The 23,147-nt window shown below is 42.5% G+C and overlaps 1 protein-coding gene across 9 annotated transcripts in view; it reads right to left on the bottom strand.

Annotated features, from left to right (window-relative positions):
* Positions 1-19,623, bottom strand: part of LOC311263376 (neuronal cell adhesion molecule-like) — an 83,989-nt gene extending 64,366 nt beyond the window's left edge. For 5 of the 9 annotated variants that reach the window (XM_084363386.1, XM_084363393.1, XM_084363391.1 and 2 more), the window contains exon 1: positions 19,398-19,623. The gene's annotated coding sequence lies outside the window, so the exon portion shown is untranslated. The remainder of the gene's footprint in view (positions 1-19,397) is intronic. The other 4 variants (XM_084363396.1, XM_084363394.1, XM_084363387.1 and 1 more) reach the window with 1 other exon arrangement.
* Positions 19,624-23,147: the final 3,524 nt, after the last annotated feature.

Here is a 23,147-nt window from a genome sequence, read left to right as displayed (position 1 = left end):
AAAAAAAGGACGATAGCGAGAGAAACAGGATATAAGTGTGGTTAGAGGCCAACGCGTGTCCCTGCATCACTACAGCACAAATTAACTCAGTTATGAAACCAATAATGAGCTGTGTAAACACAGACAGTGAGGAGACTTTTTTGGAATCAAGCTGTCCTATTCTTAGAAACACCTGAATAAAAACATCCCTGGGCTTCCTATTCTGGAGATCCATCACCACACTTCATCTGAGACAGGTTGAGTACCAGGCACACTGCTGGAGAGACGCTTTAATCTCCTGCACTCAGTTCTACATAAGGCAGAATTACGGCTGCCATTGTTTTAGCAGCCGAGCGGGATGCAAATGGGCTTCTGTTATTGTTGTTGCTCCACAGACTGACGATAGCTTGATTAGATGTGGCCAGGTGTTACCGAAGCATCTGTCCTGCATTTAGGCTAAGTTTTGATATGCTCCCTACTAACAACTATTTTAATTATCAATTAGTAAAGAATGCAAATCAAAAGTTCTCAGGGCCAAAGCTCATGTTTTCTAATTGCCTTGTTTTGTTCAGCTAATAGTCCAACATCTAAATATATTCAGTCTACATTAGCATTAGCTACATTGTAATGGAGGAGGGTGGAACATTCTGAAGGAGCATTTTTGTTGGATAAATGACTAACTGATTACAAAAATAAGTGGCAATTAACTGTCAGTTGAACTAATTGATTAATCAACTAAAAGTTTCAGCAGTATTATATGTAGGACAGATATGCACCAAAGCTGGCTATAGCGGAGTATGTGGGAACGATGTGAGGTTTACAGAAAAACTGCGGCATTTGTCCTTGCTGTCTTCTGCTATTTGCCGTACAATTTATCTCACATTTGTAAACATAAACACGATTTTTCAAAGTGGACATTTCACACATCCAACCATGTCAGAAGCAGGTGTGTTGGAGTGAATCACTTCAGTCTCATGAAAAGAGGATTCCACACACTGCTTTTGTTCAGCATCACAATTAGCATTCAATTATTTCCGTCCCCAACGACCTTCGTAAAGTGTGTTTCCAGGGTGTCAACACTCTTGACGAAGGACAAGGGGGATCGAAACGTTAGTAATACTAATAAAACTGGGATGCTAAGAAAGAGCAGTGTGTGGGATCTCCTTTTCTCGAAACATAAACAAGTGAACCGCAGTTAGGTAGGAAGATGTATTTAAAGGATAATTCAACCAATTCTTTATTCTAAAGTAGCATAAAGCCTTTTGTGGATCCAGAGGAAGCTGCATGTGGCTCTGATAAATTCCCCCTAGTGATGTCACTCAGTGGCTCAGTTGCAGTGTGGGTAATATAGGCGGCAGGTTTTAAAAATCAGTCCACTGGTCTAGCACTGCTCTCCAACAACATTGTTGGACTCGTTACGGACAGTGATCAACAAATGATCAAAATCGATACAGAAGAACCAGAGATATCAACATTTTCCTTTTCAAAACCTGGCACCTACTTTACCCACAATGCAACTGAGCCACTGAGTGACATCGCCCGAGGCAATTTATCAGAGCCAGAGGGCTTTATACTACTTTTTCACAAATGCAGCAGTCCTCCCCAAGAATTTTAGACACACTTTATGATGTTAAACTGGAATATGTGTTACTTATTTGTACTTATATGTGTTACTTAAAATATTGTTGTATTTTTGATTGTTGACGTCCGTTTGTATTTTTAACTAAATCATAATCTATGCTGAAAATAAATTATTGTCATACGATACAGGCTCAAAACAAAACATCCATAAACATCCCATCGAGCTCAAATGGCCCCTGAATTTATGTGAACACTTAATGGATTCTAATGCCCCCCTTTAAATGTGTTCAACCAGCTTACGTATTTACAGTGGAAAAGCACATGTATTGATCAAATGAACCATTAGCACTTTGAACCAGGTCTTTATTGGAAATGCTTAAAGTGGATTCCTTTGCATTCACTACTGGCACGGGATAATGCACTCACAGTGGCCATTAGACTGAGGACCATGTGAAAATGATCAGTAATGCAAACATTAACACAAGTGGCTGACCTTAGAGGGTACAATCTAAATATTCTTAAAAAAAAGAGTGTATTGCTCAGTAACTCTGAGGGGATCCTGAAGAGGGAAGTTTGAATATTTTCTTGAGTCTAGTAATTTATTCACTTGGATGTCAGGCACAGGAGGGGGTAGGAATTTTGAGGAGTGTGTAACAATTGGGCTTTTCTTTCCCCAAATCTGCATAATTATTGAGGTTAATTCAACTCAGAGCTTGTGTGCCATTGTCTTTGACTGTGGCTGCCACTGCTTAAATGAATAAATTAGTGACAAAACGAAGCTGACAGACAAGCTCTGCCTGAATGCACCATGTCAGAGAAACTGGCTCCAACGATAAGAAGAAGCTGCAAGAAAAAGCCTTCACTTGATTTGCTGCAGACAACACCCTTGTCATTTGCTGGCATTCGGTCCTGAGTTTTCCGAGTGATATGATTTCTGTGTGCTACATGTTCAGTTATTCAAAACCTACTGGGATTTCACACAATTCCACTGAATGTCTGCTAGTCTCTGTGGTCTTTGTTCACGCTGCTTCATTCTTGATAAGCAAGACGAACATTGCTGCAGTTGTGAAAAGATACCTTGTAGTCTTCGGGGGAAAGATACAACAAAATGGGACAGATGCTCACTGCCGAATTAACTTGGGCGAGAGCACAGAGAGTGACATAATAAGGAAAGTGATGGGATGGTGTTTCAGGTGAATAGTTCACCTTTTTTTAATTCAAAAATTGGCTGGAGGGGATTCGTTGTGAGCTGAATGTACTGACAGCTTGCTGAAAAGTGTTTTCCATCCTACTTATCCACAGCAGATGTCTTTTATTGACAGACTGGACAGAAAAACAGAAAATTGGTATTCACAAGACTGTTCTCAGAGATGCTGTGTAGAATGAACCTGGAGGTATTGCAACAAATTGGCCTCTTTCCACTTTAAAATGACAAAATTACAAACACTAAACTGTTGTATTTCACCAATTCTTCGTGTACAACAGAGTATAAGACTCGACAGGTGTGCTAGCGGCTCTGTGAGGCTTTACACAGCAGTGCTTTCAGCTAAATGCTAACACGCTAATGTTCAGCGGGTATAATATCTATTATGTTCATCATTTTATTTTAGTGTGTTAGCATGCTACTATAAGCAAACACACAAAGTACAGCTGAGGCTTAGGCAGACAGATTCCTATTGGAAACAGGATCTACCAGTATGCACTGTGTAAATGCCTATGAGAAGGAGCTGAAAAACGCTTACAACGTCTTATTTTTATTAGGTATTTAATATTCAATGTTTAATGATGACCATACAATTACATTTTCCATTAAAAACAACAAAAATGTCCGTTAAATACAGATAAAATTGGAATCAGTCCAAATCGACATTGATCGAAATTGCAATCGGTACATCTCAAGTTGTACATCTTGAAATTTTGACTTAGTAATGGACTGTCATAGCTGTCACCAAAGTTATTACAAGGAACCCTGATGGGATCTTGACTGTTTGTACCAAGTCTAATGGCAATTCATTCACTAGTTTCACTCAACACCACACATGTCAATCTCATGATGGAGATGAAAAGTCAAGAAGATCACAAAAGTCATATATGCCTGTACAAATCTATATCATAATCAATCCAACAGTTGTGGAGATATTGCAGTCTGGACCAAAGTGCTGTACCAACCAGTCAACAGACGGACAGACATGGCTGCCAATTCGCTACCTGGCTAAAAAAAAAGTACAATACAAACTGTATTTACTAAAAATACTGAAGCAGAGCTCTACTCAAACCTTTTTTTACTCAAGCCAGTGACTTCAGCTACACATTCACCCAAGTGCAGCACTATCAACCCTCTACAAAGGCAAATCAAATTATACAATTGGTTTATACACCCACAGTCACTTCCTTATTTCCCACAGTGACATCCTTCTTCTGAAGTGAGACTGGAGTTGGGTTAATGTACTTAAACGTGTCCCCGTCTGGGCTTTTATCTGTGTGGTGCTGCACTTATTTCTCCCGGCTCTTGACATGATAGATCTGTGTCCTTGACGTGATTGATGACCAGTTGACGACTGGAGACCTCGGAGAGCTCTTGTCAGGGAGGATAAGCCCTCTGAGTAGTGCTGGAGGACCAAGGGGACCTCAGCTTGAGGAGGAGGTCTGAGTGCTGCTGCCTGTCTCCAGCAAGTCCTTCTAGGGCCTCAAATCATGTCTGGGGAGGGCAAGAGTCTGACTGACCAACCAGCCTGTCTCTGGCCTTTCAAGGTCCCTCTCTGCTTGAGTGCTCAATTAGTGACTAAGTCTTGCTGACAAACTACAAGAAGTCCAACAGTAGTGCTGGTTCAACAGTGTTTTAGTTGTTTTTTATAAGTGGGAGAGGTGGAGGGGGTCAGACTTCACATACAACAAACCCTGAGGGCAAACAACTCCGAACAAGGCGAGCCTCTTCAACTCACCGACAACAAACAGCAAGACAAGAGAAGACAGGTAGTAGTCACACAAAGGAGGCTAATCATTTGGCTGCAGGGCTTTTCTGCTCCGCCGGTTAAGCCTCTGTAGTCAAGCTGTTTTCACTTCACTTCTTAGTTCTTGATTTGTTGACTTTCAGTGAAATAGGTCTGAAAAGATCAGTGTCCTCATCCAGAGGACACCTGCCATGGCTGGAACAAGCTGTGGCAGAACATGGGTCAGGGGGCTCGTTGGCAGAAATCCACTATTAATATTTCTTTAGCATTAAATCATTTGGGAGGATCATCTTTTTTCAGGTGGACAAACACTTCAACTGCGGGTTTCCTGCCTATTTATTGGTTTTGGGTGTAACTGCTGACAAGCTCATTTGATGTCACAGTAATCTCTGTATTCTATCAAGTATAAAAACTCCCGGCCTTGGAAGAATAGCCTGGATCAGCACTTTATACCGCATTTCCTGCTCTCTATGCACTGATCACAATGCCAGTTAAAGCTGCCTGCTCCTTTTCCTTCCAGTGTGTACTCATTATAGAGTGGCAAGTCAAAAAGCTCCACACAGTGGTAGGCATCCTGATCCCGGTGTGCCTTTCACATGGTAAACAGTTTCAGATGGGACCAGCATTGTGCTGCTATAATACAGCATCTGCTTTATGGCATGGAAAAAATGCATTGTCACCGAGCGGCAGTGAAAGAGCCATTGAAGGACAGCCAGGGCTGCTGAGGCTTTGACCGTGACACAGGCTGGTGGGTGGTGGTCAAACGACCTGCATACTACTCTGACACTGAGGTTGTGAAGAAGACGGCCAGGCCAGAAAAATGAAACATAGGTGCACAAGAGGAACTTTATAGTTGGGCCAAGTTTGAGAACAGAAGCCTGCGCTGCAAAAACTAGTCAATATACTGCATAACTTTAGTGGAGCTGGAAAGTCTGTGATGAGGCTTTGTATCCGGTCTCAATGCAGCAGCATAGTGGGTCAGAATGCTGCAGTGAGCACTGGAGCTCGGCCAGGTGGGAACGAGACACTATGCAGGCGGAGACAGAAGATTCCCCTCATCCCTCGACTCTCCATTAAACATTTAAAGCTGCGCTCGGCACAGCTGAGAGCTGCTACTGTGTGGGTCTGTGTGGGAAAGCATGTCAGAGTCACATAAGTGTTCATTTATGCCACATGTATCAACACTATCATAAATCATCCAGCACAATGCGCTGTTCTGTGGGATGTTTTCCTGCATTTCTTTTTTTGTTTTTCTCCAAGAAAGCTTAGTTCTGAGTAAGAGCGGAGGAGAGGAAGCAGAGGAGAAGCTGCATGACACCATGACAGAACATTTAATTCAGCCTGTGGGGATTAATCAGATGTTATCTTGTGTTATATTAATCCTCACATTTCCATATCTATGGTCAGGATGGTTCGGCTAATCATGGGGATCCATATTTTAAGGCTGAGTTTCGGGCAAATATCTATATTATTTATTATTTTCATTAAAATTGTCTGATTAGTTCAGTGATACCACCAGAGTCAAGACAAAAATGGAATAAAGCATTTCTCACATTAAACTACAAGTACGTTTTTCCATTTGGGCTTGACTACATGACAATATATCCAGTAATTTGTAAGCACATTTGCTCTACCGTGTCTACAATGGTAGCTATATATTTTGCGAGTCACTGAGTCTAATTCAAGAAGCCCATTCTGGCAAATAATCGTGGCGAAATGGAAAAGTAGCACTCAGAACCCAATTTCCCTGCCCAATTACCACATCAAGCACATGCCTCGGATTCTGCTAATTTTAGCATTACAAAACACAGATATGTTGAGGTTGCAGCAGTTTGAAAACACGGAGGCCCAGTAGTGAATGAAGGAGGTTAGGCATGCAATTGTCCAGTGTTATGTAAAAGAGCCACTTTTATACCATTTTACCATGTCTGATGTGAAAAAAGAAGAGCTGTGTCAATCAAACTGAAGTGCTATGACGAGCTGTCTCGGGTGGTTTCTCTGTGGCCACCTACTCCATTATGCGTCGACTCCACACAATATGAGTCACACGGATAAAGAAGGATGGTTTCACAAAACAGTATGGGTAAAAGTGGACCTCCATCATAGCGGTGCATTAGATCAGTAGTAGGTTTTATTCAACGCTCTTCTTTTCAGTCTTTAAACCAGCCATTTGGAAGGAATTAATTCAACAGGGCTGTCAAGGACGTGGCCCTGCCACCACTGCCAACGCTCTTCTGCTTCCACTCGAAATTCATATCCAAAATCCCATTCCGGCTGAATCACAGCTTAGATAAACAGAGAGAGTGGAACAAATTCAGGGGCTTTTGTTTTGAGGCCAAAAGAGCATATTCAGCTCTCACTCTGGCTGCGTTTTGAAGCGAGACTGGGAAAAACAACTCACAAACAATTGAATCCCGTGAGAAGGAAAGAGGAGATGACAAGCAACTTTTCACTTCTGTGGCATTACAGAATATAAGCTATTGTCCACGTAGAGTCACTCGTACAATGTTAACTCTAGAAGCCTTATTTGCACGGGTACAGATCAGTGATACCTTGGAGACAAGGGAGAGGACTCATGCGGAGAGGACGTATCCTCGGGCCTCCAGCAGGTGCTTTGTTTCCAGGATCAAAAGGAAAGAGCCGTATTTCAGATTTGGCTGCATCCTGGTGAGAGAGAGAGCATGTCCTGGTCACTGGCTCGTCCCTGTCTCTCACCCCATCCTGACCCCTCACCCTCCTCACCTCTTCCTCCTCAAACACCTGATCAATAGGGATCTCCTGTTGTGAGTTACTCTCCTCGCAAACGGACCCTTTTAAGGGCTGTTAAAAAAGCAATGACCACAGTAAACACGCACTTTCACTCAATGGACACTAAAACAAAGAAGTGAGTGAAAAGCAAACCCATACATCCAACCCACATCCTAAAGTTTGGACAAAAGGGAAGATACTTTGTGTTTGGGTTTTATTTTGCCTCAAAAGGCAGATTTGAGTGTGAGGAGGAGGAGGAGGGGGTAAATGTTCTTTCAAAGCATGTTTTCTGTTCTCTAATCTGTCTGTCATTTCCACCCATACAGACACACTTCTAATTTGACTTCAAAGCGTGGGGGATCGCGAGCAAACGCGGACGAAACTCTGCATGAAATCAGTTTTTCTATCATTATCTCCCCAAAACACACTGATGTTACTGTAGCTATATGCACCATTTCCTGCTGTGGCGCTGAACATTAAGACAGACTTCAATTCGGTAAATCTCAAAGTATGATATCTGATTTGAACTCACTTTTCCTGATTTATTGCACCGCTTCCAGGATGACGTGACTGACATGCTGCTGAACCTGTGGTGATGACAGCCATCCCTGCAGTTTTGTTGGTAGATTCAGTTTGCAAGTGTTTCATCATCAACCCCCCTCTAGTCAGCCCTAGATTCAGATTATGGGAGTCTAGTTATCACTCTCTCCCAGGGTTGGTTTTTGGGTGCAGGGCCAGGGTAATCCTGGGGAGTTTGACTTGGGACGCCTAAACCTTAATTAGATTTTTTTCACTGCCGATGACCGTGGAGAATCCAATTCGTCCAACCTCTGTGTAGTTCCCGAGTTCTGGTCTGATTTGGCACTATATCAGTGAACAACGAATCATTGAACAACGCCCACGTTTAAAAGCACTGTTGGATACAGGGAGATCTATAAATTCATAAAATATGCAGGGATATAATGAATGCTACTAGTTTGCCTCAGGCTTTACCCCTAAATAATACAGTGTAAGCATGTAGCCACAATTATCATAAGCTAACCTACAGGATGTAAAAAGGATGTTTTTAGGGTAACCACATGGTAAATAAAGGACAGAGCGTAGTGTATTAATAACGTGTAATGAGTGGAGATTTATGCAGCACTGATTTAAAATGGGTTGCAACACACAAACTAGTTTTTTTGTGTCACGCCAGCAGAGAAAAGATCTCATGAGAGATCAAATCATGATCTTTCGCTAACCCAAACAAGGCGTTCTTGGGAATAAACCTAACCAGATCTTTACCACAGTGCTTATAAAACACTAGAATGGCAGAACGCATACCTCCGCCAAGACTCAACATTCTCCAATAATTCAATCAAGCCGAATCCAATATCAAACTCAGAGCACAATAGTCCTGTATCACTCTGTTAAACCACCGTTAACTGTTTAACCATATCTGGTTTCACAGATCTGTAATCTAATCTCAATTGTGTTGTGGAAAACAATTGTACTCACTCATCGATACCATCCACCCAAATACGCCTGATTTCATCAACTTCCATGTATTATTCTGAGAAATTACCAAAAATGTCGACAAACAAGCTATCTCACAATGTCAAAAGAAAGTGAAAAAAGATTCCTGGATCCCTCCCTTTATCCGGATCCACGGCAAAAGTTAACAAGGTCAATTCTGGGTTGAGACCCATCCTCCATCCAAGTTTCGTGGAAATCCGTTCCGAAGTTTTCTTGTAATCCTGCTGACAAACCAACCAACAAACAAAACACAAACTCTTTATCGGTGGGAAAGTAATAATTAGTTTGTATAACTTGCCCCATAAAGACCTAACGCATTCAAATTGTGTAGAAAACAGTTTCTTAAATCTACAGTAACCATCTAGCATCGGCCATATTTACACCCCGACACTGCCAGCTGTAACTGCAGCATAGCTAACTGAACTAGCTGACAAAGCTAACGTTAGCTTGCTAATATGTTAAAGGTGCAATATGTAAGATTCGTCCGCCTGTCAAAGTCATACTCACAGTGCATGAAAACAAGGCTAACTCTGAAACACACATATTTCTTCACATATTGACGAAGGATTGGCAGTTTGTGTAATGTAGTGTTGTTTGCTCCCCTAAAGCTTGAATTACTGGAGGACATGCCAGACTATAGCTTGTGTTGGTACACTGACATAGTGTAAACAGGAAGTCAGTGCAATCAAAGCCATTTACTTTCTCTTTTGTTTGGACAGCACTACAGACTTTCCCTCGCAGACAATTTACACATTACACACAGTAACACATGTTTTTTAATCACAAGTTTGAAACTAGCGTGAAGCCCGCAGCAGCTACTAAGAACTTAAGATAGATTAACACACAAACACTTAGTCATGGATTTACAAATAGCTGGTGCCAGTTTAGCAAATGCAGAAATAAAATACACTCTGAGTGATACAGAAAGAGGAGGGTTTCCAAAGGAAGGGGAAATAATCAGAGGAACAGAGAGAGACAGACAGTGGTAGAGATCAGTGCATAATCTGCTCTCAGGGCATCGACTGCTCCTTTATTTAAATCACATTGCTACGAGCTGAGATTATAAAACAGGTTTTAATAATTCTATAAGCGGCGTGCACATCATGTTCTCGGAGGCTGGCAGTGAAACTACAATTTTAACTTTCCTTACTATCATCCAATCAAGGAAAAAAAAAATCTTTTTACAGAGATATCAGCTTTAACAATTGTTTAAAAGCTTCAGATGTGCTCTTAAGTTTTGCGCAACCAAATGCTTATAACCTAGCACACTGCAGCCCCTCAGTACATTCACAATTTAATCTTTTATTCCACTCCAGTCACACTTCATAAAAGCAGTGGTGAACATCTGAAGAGTGGCCCTTGACTCCAAACTGAGCCTTCTACATACCCTGAAATGTCAACTACAGTCACGATACTGGCTTCAGAATCAGGAGCTATATGAATTCCACCTCAGTGACACATCACAAATGACCAATGCGTGAAAGTGTCCTATTTTTCTCTCACAGGATCTGTGGAGGCGTGCTCTCTGTCACGCAGTAACCCCTTTGAGTAACATGTCCACCATGGCTCCTCTCATACAGAGATGTGGTCATTGTGCCTTGAACCCTGAGAGGCCCAAAACCAGCCAACCTTGAAGACCCGAGCATTAGGTCTGCTTCAAACCAGTCTTTTCAACCTCTGCCAGAAGAGGACCAACTAAAACCAATATAAGGAATGCCATTCATCGCCTAAATCCAAATATATAATGGTGTAATTGTGCGATAAAATATGATTTCTGACGATGAAAATATCCACAAACTTGAAAGATTATTACTGCCATTTCTTCCTTGAGAGACTTCTAACACCATAGGGCTTTGGCTGTAAACCATGGCACACTCACAAAGGCTCATTGATATTTTCACATAGTCATTGAGACAAACACAGAGCTGAAAAAGCCCAGTGTTTGCCCAGACAGCTCTCAGCCACACTAGACATTTGATTGGGTTATCAGGCGAGCCATCCTCAGAGGAGATCCTGATAAATGAAGTTGCCATTTGTCCGTCCTCACAGTCGGGCCCAGCTAGCCCACAGCAAGGAATTATCTCAGTGACAATTACATTCTTCCAGCTCCTAGAAACGCTCAGCGCCGAGGAAGCAGCAAAGGACTGACCACAAGGAGATTATACTGATTGCTATTCCATTGCTTGCATTTGATCCTAAATTGCTCTGGCACAGGGCCTGAGCACAGTCAACTATGAGCTGGATGTCCTTGGGTTTTTGTTAATAAATCGAATTTACAAGCAATTTTCTTCTCGTGCTGGTTGAAAATATTATATCCTTGATGTAAAGTGAATCCTGAAAAATGCTCAAAGCCGTTTGGTGAAAAATAAATGGATCCATACAGTAAATAAATATCTGCTAAGGCAATTTTTACTGTATGTCTGTTTGATTAATATCTTTTTGTTGCACTTGATCAGATCAATAATGTAGTATCTCCTAATCCAAGATGTCCAGAGCTTCATCTAAGGATTACTTCCACTACAGATAAGTCCATTGATTATTTCACCATCGATTTCACCAAATGTTTAGTCATAAAAGTTAGTTATAAAATGTCATAGAGCACTGTTTTCAAACGTTTTATACTATGTATCAAGTTAAATAAATACATCACTTTACTGTAATGCAGCCTTTAAAAACCAATAACCACATAACCCAATATGGTATAATGATCCAAAATCTAAGACAAGATATATACAGTAGGGACTTGTATCACAAAAACAATTTAATATTGATTTATTGCCCAAACCTAAAATGTCCTAAATGAGTTAATGAAGAAAAAAAGATTGATCATCTTTTGTGACTACAAAAAAACGTGTAAAACCGTGAGGCAAATCCTGTCATCTTAGAAGTTTAAACTTACAAATGTTTGACATTTTCTCGCCATGAAAGACATAAAACAATAATTTGATTATCAAAATTGCTGTCGGTTGATCAACTGAACAGATAAATTGACAATTTTCAACACCAAAGATTTTGAATACTCAGTCAAAATAAATGAGACTAAACATTTAAGGGGGAAAAGCAGCAGCTCCTGACTGTTCCCATTGTTTACTACACACGGACATGGCAGCATGAAAAGGAGAATTTGCTGTAGCTGCCTGGCAGAGTCTCAGTCTGCTGGCAAACGTATCTGATGCTCATTGTTCTGTCACTGGTAACTATTGACCTCTTTCCACATGTGATCTCTGCACAGCTCAGCTGATTGGTGTAAAGGAAGGAAGAGGGATTTGTTTCGACAGCGTCACCAAATTTTATGATTCTAATGGTTTTCTGACCTCAATCTTCACTAATCATTCATGATAGAAGCCTGGACTAAGATTATCTGGTATAGATTATGTTTTCACCACAACACGTGGCACCGGGACAAAAAAAAAAAAAGGGGGACAAAGCAGCCAAAGTTGCATTGTATTGTGTGCTTTTGATATCTCAGGACAAGCACATTTATCTTCTGCTGAATAGAGGAATCTCAGATCTACACTTGGATTTGTTTACCATCCCGTTCCTTTGTCTCCCCCGGGAGAATTTTTTTTCCCAGGATTCCTGCGGCTGTGTTTGGGGGGTTTAAGGGATGAAAAAGAGGGAAAGAAAAGCCCATTGGTTTCAGCGCCACAGAAACACCATCCAGAGCCAAGCTGTCATCCCACTTGGATTAAGGGCCCTTCAGTGGTGGCTGCTGAGCTGCTAACATGGTGTCTTACCCTCGGCCGGGGTGTGGGAGGGGGTAGAGGGTGGAGCATAGGGCAAGGGCATTAGAAGTCCTGGCCTAAATAAGACCTCGAGGTCAGCGAGCCTCCTGAACCATGGCAAAGCCACTTTGTGTCTCCATGTCAACTTTATTCATGAGATGACAGCTAAGTGTCCCCTTCTTTCCTGTTGATTCAATTACCGTTGCATCATGTGCTGCTGGGACTACGTTGATAATCTACGCCTCCGCTCCGCTTATCTCTGCAGACCCCCGATTCTACAAGTTTATCGCATGTACCATTCAACAACAGGCTGGTAAGAATGTGGAGGCTTGTGGTGGATTTCTTGGCAGAGCCCCCTCCTTAAATCTCGAATATTATAAGCAGAATAAGAGCTGTGGTGATGTATTTGCTGAGCTTTTAGACAACACAAGTGGGCTGCATTGCTGTGCCAACAGAGAGTGGGATGTGCTGCAGAGTTTCTCTTAAGCTCTATGCAAATAGGAGGAAGATGGAGGCTTGAGAACAGGCTACAAAGCATTCAAGTGCACACTCTTCCTGAATTCTCTGTAATTTTGGCGAGCTTACACCCTGCCGGTGGAGCAATGCCCACCTCCTGTTGTTTTCAGGACAGGATAGGGAAGCAGTGGTCCTTGTTATGTGCTGCCACTAGGCCACCAACTAGCTCTCCAACATCTGCTGCCCATCCAAAGTTGGCCGGAGCTTCAACAGGCCCGAGGCTGTCGGTAGGAAGGACTGCCTCTCCAGCCCTCTTCAGCAGGAACAACTGTGTGTTCAAACACCAGAGTTCCTATTGTGGCTCTCCTCAGGCATAACCCTGCATCACCCCCCTGTACTGCAAGAAAGAGGCGAGAACAGCCGCCCCTCCAGTACAGACAGCGAAAACAGACCCCCTTTGTTCCCCCTGCCCCTTCTGAGCGTCGACTGAGGTACATGATCCACCCCTCCTCCCTCCTGCAACCCTGAGAGCTTCCCACTTCTCCTTTCCCCTCCCTCCAAATCTTCTAGTGGGTGGCAAAGCAGTAGATCATCTTCTGAGAATTTGGAAAATATCCTCCGAGCGCTCACTTCATGTCTCATCTTCGTCTGTTCGTATCAAGTCCCTAAAATCGAGGTTGAGTCTGATCAAATGCTACATGGAGGTAGTTAACCTGCCAGGCGCTCTGCTGGGGGGTGGAGAGGAAACATAAAACCCACAACATTACGTTCCATTATCCCAACCTCCCACTTCAAAAGGGGGCTCCTTTGCTGTCACTCCCTTGCAATTGTTTTGGCCAGAAAAGAGCATCTATAAATGCTTTGTTCTCACATAGGGGTGTAATAACGACAAGGGCCATAATAGCGTTCCCTGGGCAACCTTGAGTGATTGAACTTGATGACTGTCGTGGTGTAAAGCTCTGGTGTATTAATTCGGTCGCAGCGGGCCGTCCGGGGACATCCGCACTGACCGCTGCTCATCCACCATCTGTCCAAATTACCTGCTGCCCAAAATATACCACCTAATGTAACAGCACAGCAGCCTATTTCATGCAAGACGGTATCTGTGATAGTTTGAGATTAGAGCTGCAACTAGGGACGTTCCTAATGAACTTGACGTTCTAATGGAAGATTAAACTCAAGACTAGTCAAGCGGTGTTAAAGTAAGAGTACCCTCAGAAAACAGCCCAAATTGAGCACAATTGAATGTACGAGATTTAACATTGTTAGTAAAAAGAGCCGTTTGAAGCAGTTGATCACATTCTTCAAAAAACAAATCGTACTTTAAATGCAGGTTAAATGAGTGGCACATCATAGAAAAATGATGATTAGACACAGCAGTTAACCACCATTGTTTACATTATTAAGGGATGCTCATTTTTTTATAAAGCAATATTTTACAAGAAGTAGGGCTGGGCCTCAGACCAGTAATACCTCAGACCACTAGCTGCTGCAATATAATAGATAATATTTCACAATAAAAGCCCATTCAATTAATGAAGGGTGTCTGGTGCAGACTAGCGAGGGCAGCAACGTTCAAATCGACTAGTCAAATAATCAGGCACATCCTCAGCTGCCTCCAAAGACTATTATTGATTTATTTGCTGATTATTTACTTGATTATTCTTTATCCAAAAATAGTGAAAAATGCTGCTTACCATTGCCTAGAGTCTAAGATGACATATTCAAGTTGTTTGAATAAAGTAGCGCAAATGATTTTCACAATTGTTGCAGAGTAGTTTTTCAGTCCCTTATTGATTAAACAACAAATTGTTTCAGCTGTATGTCGGATATATGCTTCTTAAGCAACCAAATATTTCAAACATAATGCCGCGATGTTTTTTTTGTAACGTGTCAGAAATAGTGAAAAGGGCCCAACACACAAAGATAGTTGATTTACAATGTTATACAACAGAAACACATTTGAGAGTCTGGAACAACAGCATTCTTGTCATTTTTGCTTAACAAATGAATCAAACGATTATTCAATTATAAACTGGTGTTGGTTACTTGTTATTCTGTTGATCAATTATGGATTCATCTACTAATCATTTTGGCAACAACTCAGCATAAATCATTGAAGCTGTTGTTGCCGAAAACAAAACAGAAAATAGCAAAGTAACTGCGCCTCTTTGTATCTAACTACTCAGGCAACAAGTCTCACTGTGAGCAACACATAAATCATCTCATAACCATTTTTCTTCGTCATCTGTCACCATCCACCACTGATAATGTAATACAGGTCTGGTATGTAAACACCAACAGTTGCAGCTGTGTAGAGTGGATTCACAGGAACGTGTCAATCCCCATTAGAGCTGCTGCCTAACTGAGTGTGAAACTCTAATTGCACCCACCAGCTTGCAACCATACAGGCCCCACTCCCAGAGAGGGAGGGAGAAAGTGAAACGTGTATGTGTGTGCGCGTATGTAATGAACATGTATGTCCTTCTTTTCATGTACTGATCTGACCCTGCATGCATTTGTCCAAATTACAACCGAGGCAAGTGTTCAGGCAGCCGTGAAGCAGCAGGAGGGACAGCGCTCCCTCTGTGGTCCTCTAATGAGGCGCTCATCAGTCCCAAAATGAGATGAACATGCTTGTGACAAGGAGGTCCAGGCGATGTCAGAGCGCTTCGCTGCTGTGTGTGACTGGCCCACTGGGAAGAAACACCCAGACCTCAGTGACACTAATGGATAGGCATGGGCCTCCATCAGTCCCCGGAGATTTGGCTTCATCGCAGCTGAGCAGCACAGCTCTCCTGTTCACCAACGGCTGCTGGATCGTCTCCACTCAGGGCCAGTACACGTGTCTCCAGAACACACTCAATCATTTAGTCAATCAGCTGGTGTGTTATTTAGCTGTGTCGGTGTCATTCTTAATGAAAATAAATGCATGCAGCACTTTGTAAAAGGATAATTATAGCACTTCAATTTAGGCTCAAGTTTTGTGGTTTTGATCACAACTGCTACCACTAATGATACCACTAGACTTTATGATAATAGCTGAGATCTGAGAACGTGGCAACACCAGTAAAAAGAAGCCAGAAGAAAAACACTGGTAGTCAGGTTTTAAATGAGCTCTAGTCAAACTGTCTGTTTCAACTGTGACTAATCCTTTTTATTGTAGCTGTAAAGTTTTTCCGTGCAATGAGGGATTATTATCAACATTTCAGGTCCACTCACTCGTCGTTTTACCTTCAAATCATGAGGTTAGATAATCGAGCCAAACTATTAGCTTGATAATAAACTATCTGACTGACTGACCATGTTGAAACCACTGATAATGTTTCCATCATCCATCAATCCCTTGACTATTTTCTCAATTAACTGATTAATCATTTTCTCCATGTTGGACGTTTGTCTTAATGTTTCTGTCATGGTTTTCAGTTCAGATGTTTCCTATTTTATTTGTAGAATTCATCCTCATGTGTCTTGTCGAGACTTTCCACTTCCTGTCTTTGTCTTTTCCCGCCCTGTTTCTTTGTACACCTGTGTTTCATTTGTTCATTAGCGCTTGTGTATTCAAGTCTGTCTGTTTCATTTTCATTTTGTCTCCAGCTCCTCCAGTGTTCCTGTGCCTATTCCCCTGTCTTCTGTGTTCTCTCTTTTATTCTCAGTGGCTTCTGGTTCGTCCTCAGTTTTGTATTTCTCTTCATTTTATCTTGGATTTTCCTTTTCCTGCCTTTTGTTGCTTGCTTTTTGGACTTTGGATTACAGCTTATCATTAATGCTTACTTTTGGTCCTTTTACCTGCCTGCATCACTGCGTCTGCTTTTGGGTCCTCACCATTACTTGATTTATTCGACCATCAGCCAAAACCACATGGATCTATTTCATAATCATTTAGATAAAGAAAAACATAAAATGGCCACAATATAGAAGCTGGAATGGAGAACTGTTTGCATTTTTTTCTTGATTAAAATGATAACCTATCAAAATAGTTGCAAATTAAAGAAGTTTATTTACAAAACCACAAAAGTAAGACTCAAGTTGTAACTAGAATGGCACCCAGTAGAGCACATACCTCCGCCAAGGCCCAACAGTCCCCTTTAATACAATCAGGCTTAATCCAATATAAAATAAAACATATTTGAGTCAGCCTGATCTGGATTTTTATTTGGATCCACATCACATTGTACTCACTTATAGATACCAGCCACCATACACCTGATTTTTTCATCCAGATCCATACATTACTCCCTGAGAAATTGACGAAAATATCAAAACAACAACTCACAAAAAAGTCCTGGATCCACACAAAAGGTTAATGGGGTCTATTTTGGTCTGAGACCCATCCGCCATCCAAGTTTCATGTGTAATCCTGCCCACAAACCAACAAACAAACAGACACGGGTGCAAACATAACTGCCTTGGTGGAGGTAATTAACCAGGCTTAACCTTTGAAATGTTGGGCCTTTCAATGAATACAATCTACACGTCTTAGAAATATGTTCTTTATAAATGTCCAACAGACTCGGGTCTATTCACTATAAAAGTCTCCTGCTCTGACTTCAACTGCAGTTCGTTGGGTTGAATACATGAAACAATATTTCTGCAACACAAACGAAGTGCGTCCTTGGTGAATGAATCACCGAGCGAAAGCCTCTCAGGTTCAGATCAGTTCCTCTCAGTAATGATGTCATCAACATCACCACAAGTAGCACAGAACAACTCTTTCTCTCTATGAGACACTTTGTCCCCCTGCGGTTGGCGGAGTTCACAATGCCACAGACGGCCGCTTACAGAAGGAGCGTTGATCACTTCTCGCAAAATAGTCTGCGTGTTTCTGCGGCCCACACAGTGAAATTAGTGGCATTTTCCCTCCAACACCCAAGCTTTTCCCATAGCCCCCGCAGCGGCAGAACTGCCCGCCATTAGTTTTAGGTCATCCGAGTGACTGACTGGTGCTCTCACAATAACTCCGGCCAACGTGTGTCATGATAATCCCTTAGTTATGCAAATCTCCCCGCCTAGTGCCGTTTGTACTGAGGGTGAAAGTAAAGATGGCAGCACAATGTAGGTCAATATCTTGTCCCGATTTCTCCACATTGGTCAAATGAGCCTGAAATGTCTTGTCAGTGGAGCTCAAGTAGCCGAGGAGTAGTGGCTCTCCGGGCTTAAGAACCATCCTGACTTTACATAATGAAGATATGACTGAAGAGGCCACCAAGAGGCTCACAACACTCACAACACTCGGGGATGTGTGAGGTGGTATCGCACATTTTGCCGCCTGCTTCTGAATTAATGCAAACTAGACATAAGGCAGGGATAGAGGGATATTGTTATCTTCTTAAACAGATTAACAATAGTCTGCCCGGGGTGAATAAACATTACTAGAAAGTGTGTCAGCCTTTTCAGAGTAAGAGTAAGAACAAGAGAGCGAGACAATAAAGCAGGGGTCATTAGCATTGTATTAATTTGGCGATCTGAGCGGGCAGCGAAAGTGTGCATGTGTGTTTGGGTGTGTGTGTGTGTGTGTGTGTGTGTGTGTGTGAGTGAGAGTGTCTGGGGATGAGCGGGGGAAGAGAGCGGACAGGAGGCGAAGGGAGGGGGGGGTGTTGTTGCATGATGGTGAGTCCCCCCCTTGACTGAAGCTTTGACCAAGAGGAGACAGCAGCAGGAGGAGGAGGGAGGAGGGGGGAGTAAGCAGAGGATTTGGGTGGGAATGTGGGTTTTTTTTTTTTTTTGTCCAGTAAAGGAATTGTTTGGCTTGTATAATAAATGGCATGGGATGTAACTGGTGGATCTCAGGGGGCTTTCTTAATCAGATTGAGTGTGATGAAGGGAAATGAGACTAAACAAACGGAGTGGTCAGTCAAAACAAGACAGAGTTGTGAAATGAATATGAAGGGAATTAAACATGTGGGGAGCAAATCAGCTTAGGGCATGAGGGATTTTGGTTAAGAGGACAGCTCTTTCATCAACACAGTCAGAAGGAAAAATAAAACAACAACTGTCACATACAGTAGATCCATCCATCCATCCATCCATCCATCTATCTGTGTGTGATGTGAGCATCGTGGAGCGAATGACAGATACAAAAACCAAAGGTTCAGGGCACAAGACAAGAAGTGACAGTGATTTCTTTCTGCATCTTTACAGCATCTTCTGTGTCCAGCCTTGATTTGACAGGAATATATGCACCTGCACCTGCTCTCTCTGATGACCAGCGCTCCAGGCGAACACACGTCAATGTGTATTTTTAGAGACTGAGCTTTGGATGAAAAACAACCCCTGTGCCTTTGCGCTCATGAGGAAAAAAAGCTGTGAAGAAGATAGTAGCACTGTCCCTGGCAGCATTTACAGCATCCAACTCAATGTGCTGCCGCTTCTCTAAACTCCTGACTGAGAACTGGAAAGCTACACGACACGTGCTTATCATGAATGGTATCGTTTCGCTCACCTTATCTTCCTCCCTCGGCGGTGCGAAACACGAAGCCTGCTCTGGATCTTCGGTCTCCTGCGACGCAGCGATGCCGTCTGCTGTTTATTTACGCGGAGTCCCGCTCAGCGCCGAGCCTCTTGCACTTGTCTCCTCTGCTGCTTCACTCACTGGTCCTCTCCTCTCCCACCAGTTCACCGACACACACACACATGCACTCTCTCTCTCACACACACACACACACACATACACACACACAGAGGCGGGGGCGCGCAGCATCACTCCGGGGCGTGCGCACGCCCACTGCGCGCACTGCAGCGCCGCCGCCGCTGTATGGTGGCCTCCAGGCACTGAACCATCCTCCAAATTGTTATCCAAATAGACACGCTAATAGTGCTTTAGTGCTCCACGGGCGCAACACCACAGATGGACAACAGCTGGACGAGTTTGAGGATAAAACAAGTCAAAAGTTGTCTTTTAATGCCCAGGAATGCATTTCTCTTGTTATTTAACAGCAGGGAGCGGCTTTTTTAATTTAGCTGCTGCGTTATTATTGTAAAATGTAAGCATCATGAAATAATAATACAATCTCAGTCTTAAAGGGTTCATAATCCTGTACATTTTCATTAATCGGGCTGCAAAATGAAAGAGGGAAAAAAAGAGGAAATAAAAATAAAACTCACTTGTGCTTTCACCTTTTAGACACTGAACTTCATTCCAGCTGTTCCTGGACCTTAATTGCACGGAGCCATTTGCATGCCCTAATAACACTCTACCATTCATTTTGCCCTGAGAGCAGGATTGCACTAATAATCGTAGCCTGTGGGATCAACCAAGACTCTGCTGGAAGAGGTCATGTGACTTTAAAAGCAACATTTCCTCTCAGTTCAATCTGCTGCCAGCCATGCTCCCCTCTCCCCTCCTCTCTCTCTCTCAGTGCATGTTACACATATGCATTATCCCGGGCTTAGCGGTGGTAGCCATCTGCAGCCATAGAATCAAACACGGAGAGCAAGTGAGGCAGTTATTACTCAGATAAGCCTGGTTTGGCAAGAAGACAAGGATTCTGGTTTGAGTTGCCATACAGAAGCTGGTTGACTGAGATTAGCTAAAATTAGGTTGCGGCACAGATTTGAAGATGAAAATGGGTTTATAGATTTGTGATCATTAGGAAATAAGACGAAGTAGAGTTCATCAGAAGAAGGAGCCCAAAGAAACGAAAGCCAACAGTCGTTCACGTCGCCAGACATTCCTGCTTTGCTAAACTGTGAACCTTGAGCGAACACAGAGAAAGAGAGAGGTTGACATGCAGCCAAGGTCATTTGTTGGACATAATCCCCCAGTGTCGGAAGCACTAGTTTCCCTCATCATCAACTGAAGGGGACCAGGGGGATTCTTACCCACATCTGCCAATAGTACCACTCTGGGATGTATTGTAATTGTCTTCGCCTCTCATTTCAGACTGCCTCCAGATATGTCTGCGTACCTCTTGAATCTCATTAAAATATTCTCTTAATTTCCCCCATGCATATTATCCGTAAAATACTCTGAGGGATTTTCACAAGTTCAAGGAAACAGCACCATGGAGACCAAGTATAGCACTTGCAAACTTGCAAAGTGAATCTTGTCAGGTCTTTTTGTTGAAATGCAAAAACCCACCAGAGGAGACGTCGTCTCTGCCTCACTGGTAACTCCAATTATCGTGCCTATTACTGCAGTGGATCCTTGAAGTCCTAGCTGCTCACTGAGATGCACAGCTTCACACGTGGAATGGCTATTGTGCTCGGAGAGACAGAGACCTCACTTGGCCTGTTTTCCTCGCTGCTTTGGTGTCGTTTCGTTCAATTCCTTTTCGGAACAAACTTCATAACAGATGCAGCACCAGCAAGCCAGCCATGAAATGACCTGGCTCCCAGCAGAGGTGATGATTAACTAACTCAGATTCAACTCAGATCAGCAGGCTCATAGTCAGAGCTTACATTAAGACACAGCAGTCTCAAACAATATCACAGCTGTGATGTGTGAACATTGTGTATTAATGACAAAAAAAAAAACTACATATTTACAATTTTTTGTCTGTAAAATCAATTCTAAGTCTTATGGCATGTTTTAACATCATGTGCAGCACACATTACTGCCGACACTACTGTTGTTTCTATCTGCATATAATATGGTGAATACAGCCTGAGCAAATAACCCCTATATTTCCATTTTATTCCTGATATTTCCTGTTAATTCCAGTAAATTCCCCACAATTCCCATGGAAAGTTTTCCACTTTGAGAATTCCTGGGATTTTGCAACCCTAGGTGGGACCCACATCTTGGAAATCCCAGCTGCAAAGGATGACTGCGATCAAGAACAACCTTCTTTAATTGAGCCAGAAATTCATAGCTCTGTGTATTAATTACAAACAGAAAGAACAATTCTGAGTTTCTGTGCAACTTAATGACTTTGTCACAGACAGTAAGTCAAACTATTTATCATATGTTCAAGCTGTCAGGATTTGTTTTTGTATCACTTGTTTTTCTGTCACTTTTTCCAAAAGCAGCAATTATATTCTAGAAATTAAACTCCTCGCATCTTATCTCAATATCTGCCGTGTGCTCCATAACTAATTAAGCGCTAATGAGTTGGGTGTATTTGCTGCAGCTAAATGTGAGGCGTAAATGAGCAGCAGCCACCCTGAGGATAAACAGTTGTTACACAAAAACAAAGATGGGAGAACACGGTACCTATCAAATCCTCCTAGAGATCTGTTCCCGGCACGGACCAGAGAGACGTATTTATATTCAGAGTCTGGAGGTTTGGCCGAAGGTGCAAAAGAAATCAAATTACTGATGTGATTACTGCTGGGGGACAAGTTCATGAGTCAGATCTGTTTACATCAGGAGAGGATGCATTTCCTCTCTCTGTCTGCTCTGTAATTACATTACGACTTTTCTTTATCGAGTGGGAGCAGACTTTACTGGCTGCACATCCCTGTTAATACACAGGAGGCCAAAACATGACATGAATCCACTAAACACAGCACAGTGGCCAGATATGGAGCACCTGTGTGTCAGTATGTGTTGTTGTTGTGTAACCATTATTCATGTGAATCCCAGGCAAGGTTTATGTTTTATAGCGTTCATTGTTTTCTGCATTTCTTCGGCGGCTGAATTTGGACATTTTCTCACAATATTTATGTCATTCTGAATTCATTTGCTATGCTTTTATCACAGCCTCAAGCCTTTGCACTGCCGCATTGCTCATCACCGTAGAGTGTGCTAAATCACTGTCAAAGGAGTTGAGATTAAGACAGTTTTTCTGTTGACAGGTGCAAATTTGGGTGCTGTTGGCATAACTGTGTTTATGCGACACAATTCTAAGGGCAGCTCTTTCTCAAACCACTCCACATTACAGGGATTTGCCTCGAAAGAAACTATTGGACTAAATGATCAATAAGAACATTTTAAGGGCCGACATTGAAGGCTAAAGTAATCAACTTCAATAAAGAGCGGCAAAGAAGGTGGATATACTTTGTGTTTAGGAAAAGTTTACAGAATTAAACCAGAGTGGATGTGACCTGCGTTGTGATATATACATTGTCTTTAAACCCTCAAAAATTGGATGCTTGGCTAGCTGCTTGCCCATGACAGGGCACAGAGCTGCATGTCTCAGGCCAAACTCTGAAGGACCACATAAAGGTTTGCACGCAGCACAGGGGATGACATGCAGCAAAGGGCAACGAGTTGGAGTGGAACCTCTGACCGCTGCCAAGGACTCAGCCT

This window comes from Pagrus pagrus, assembly GCF_965226575.1.
Source record: "Pagrus pagrus genome assembly, chromosome: 10".
Taxonomy (NCBI): domain Eukaryota; kingdom Metazoa; phylum Chordata; class Actinopteri; order Spariformes; family Sparidae; genus Pagrus; species Pagrus pagrus.
Note: the sequence above shows the minus strand (reverse complement) of the source record. Positions and strands in the feature narration are given on the sequence as shown.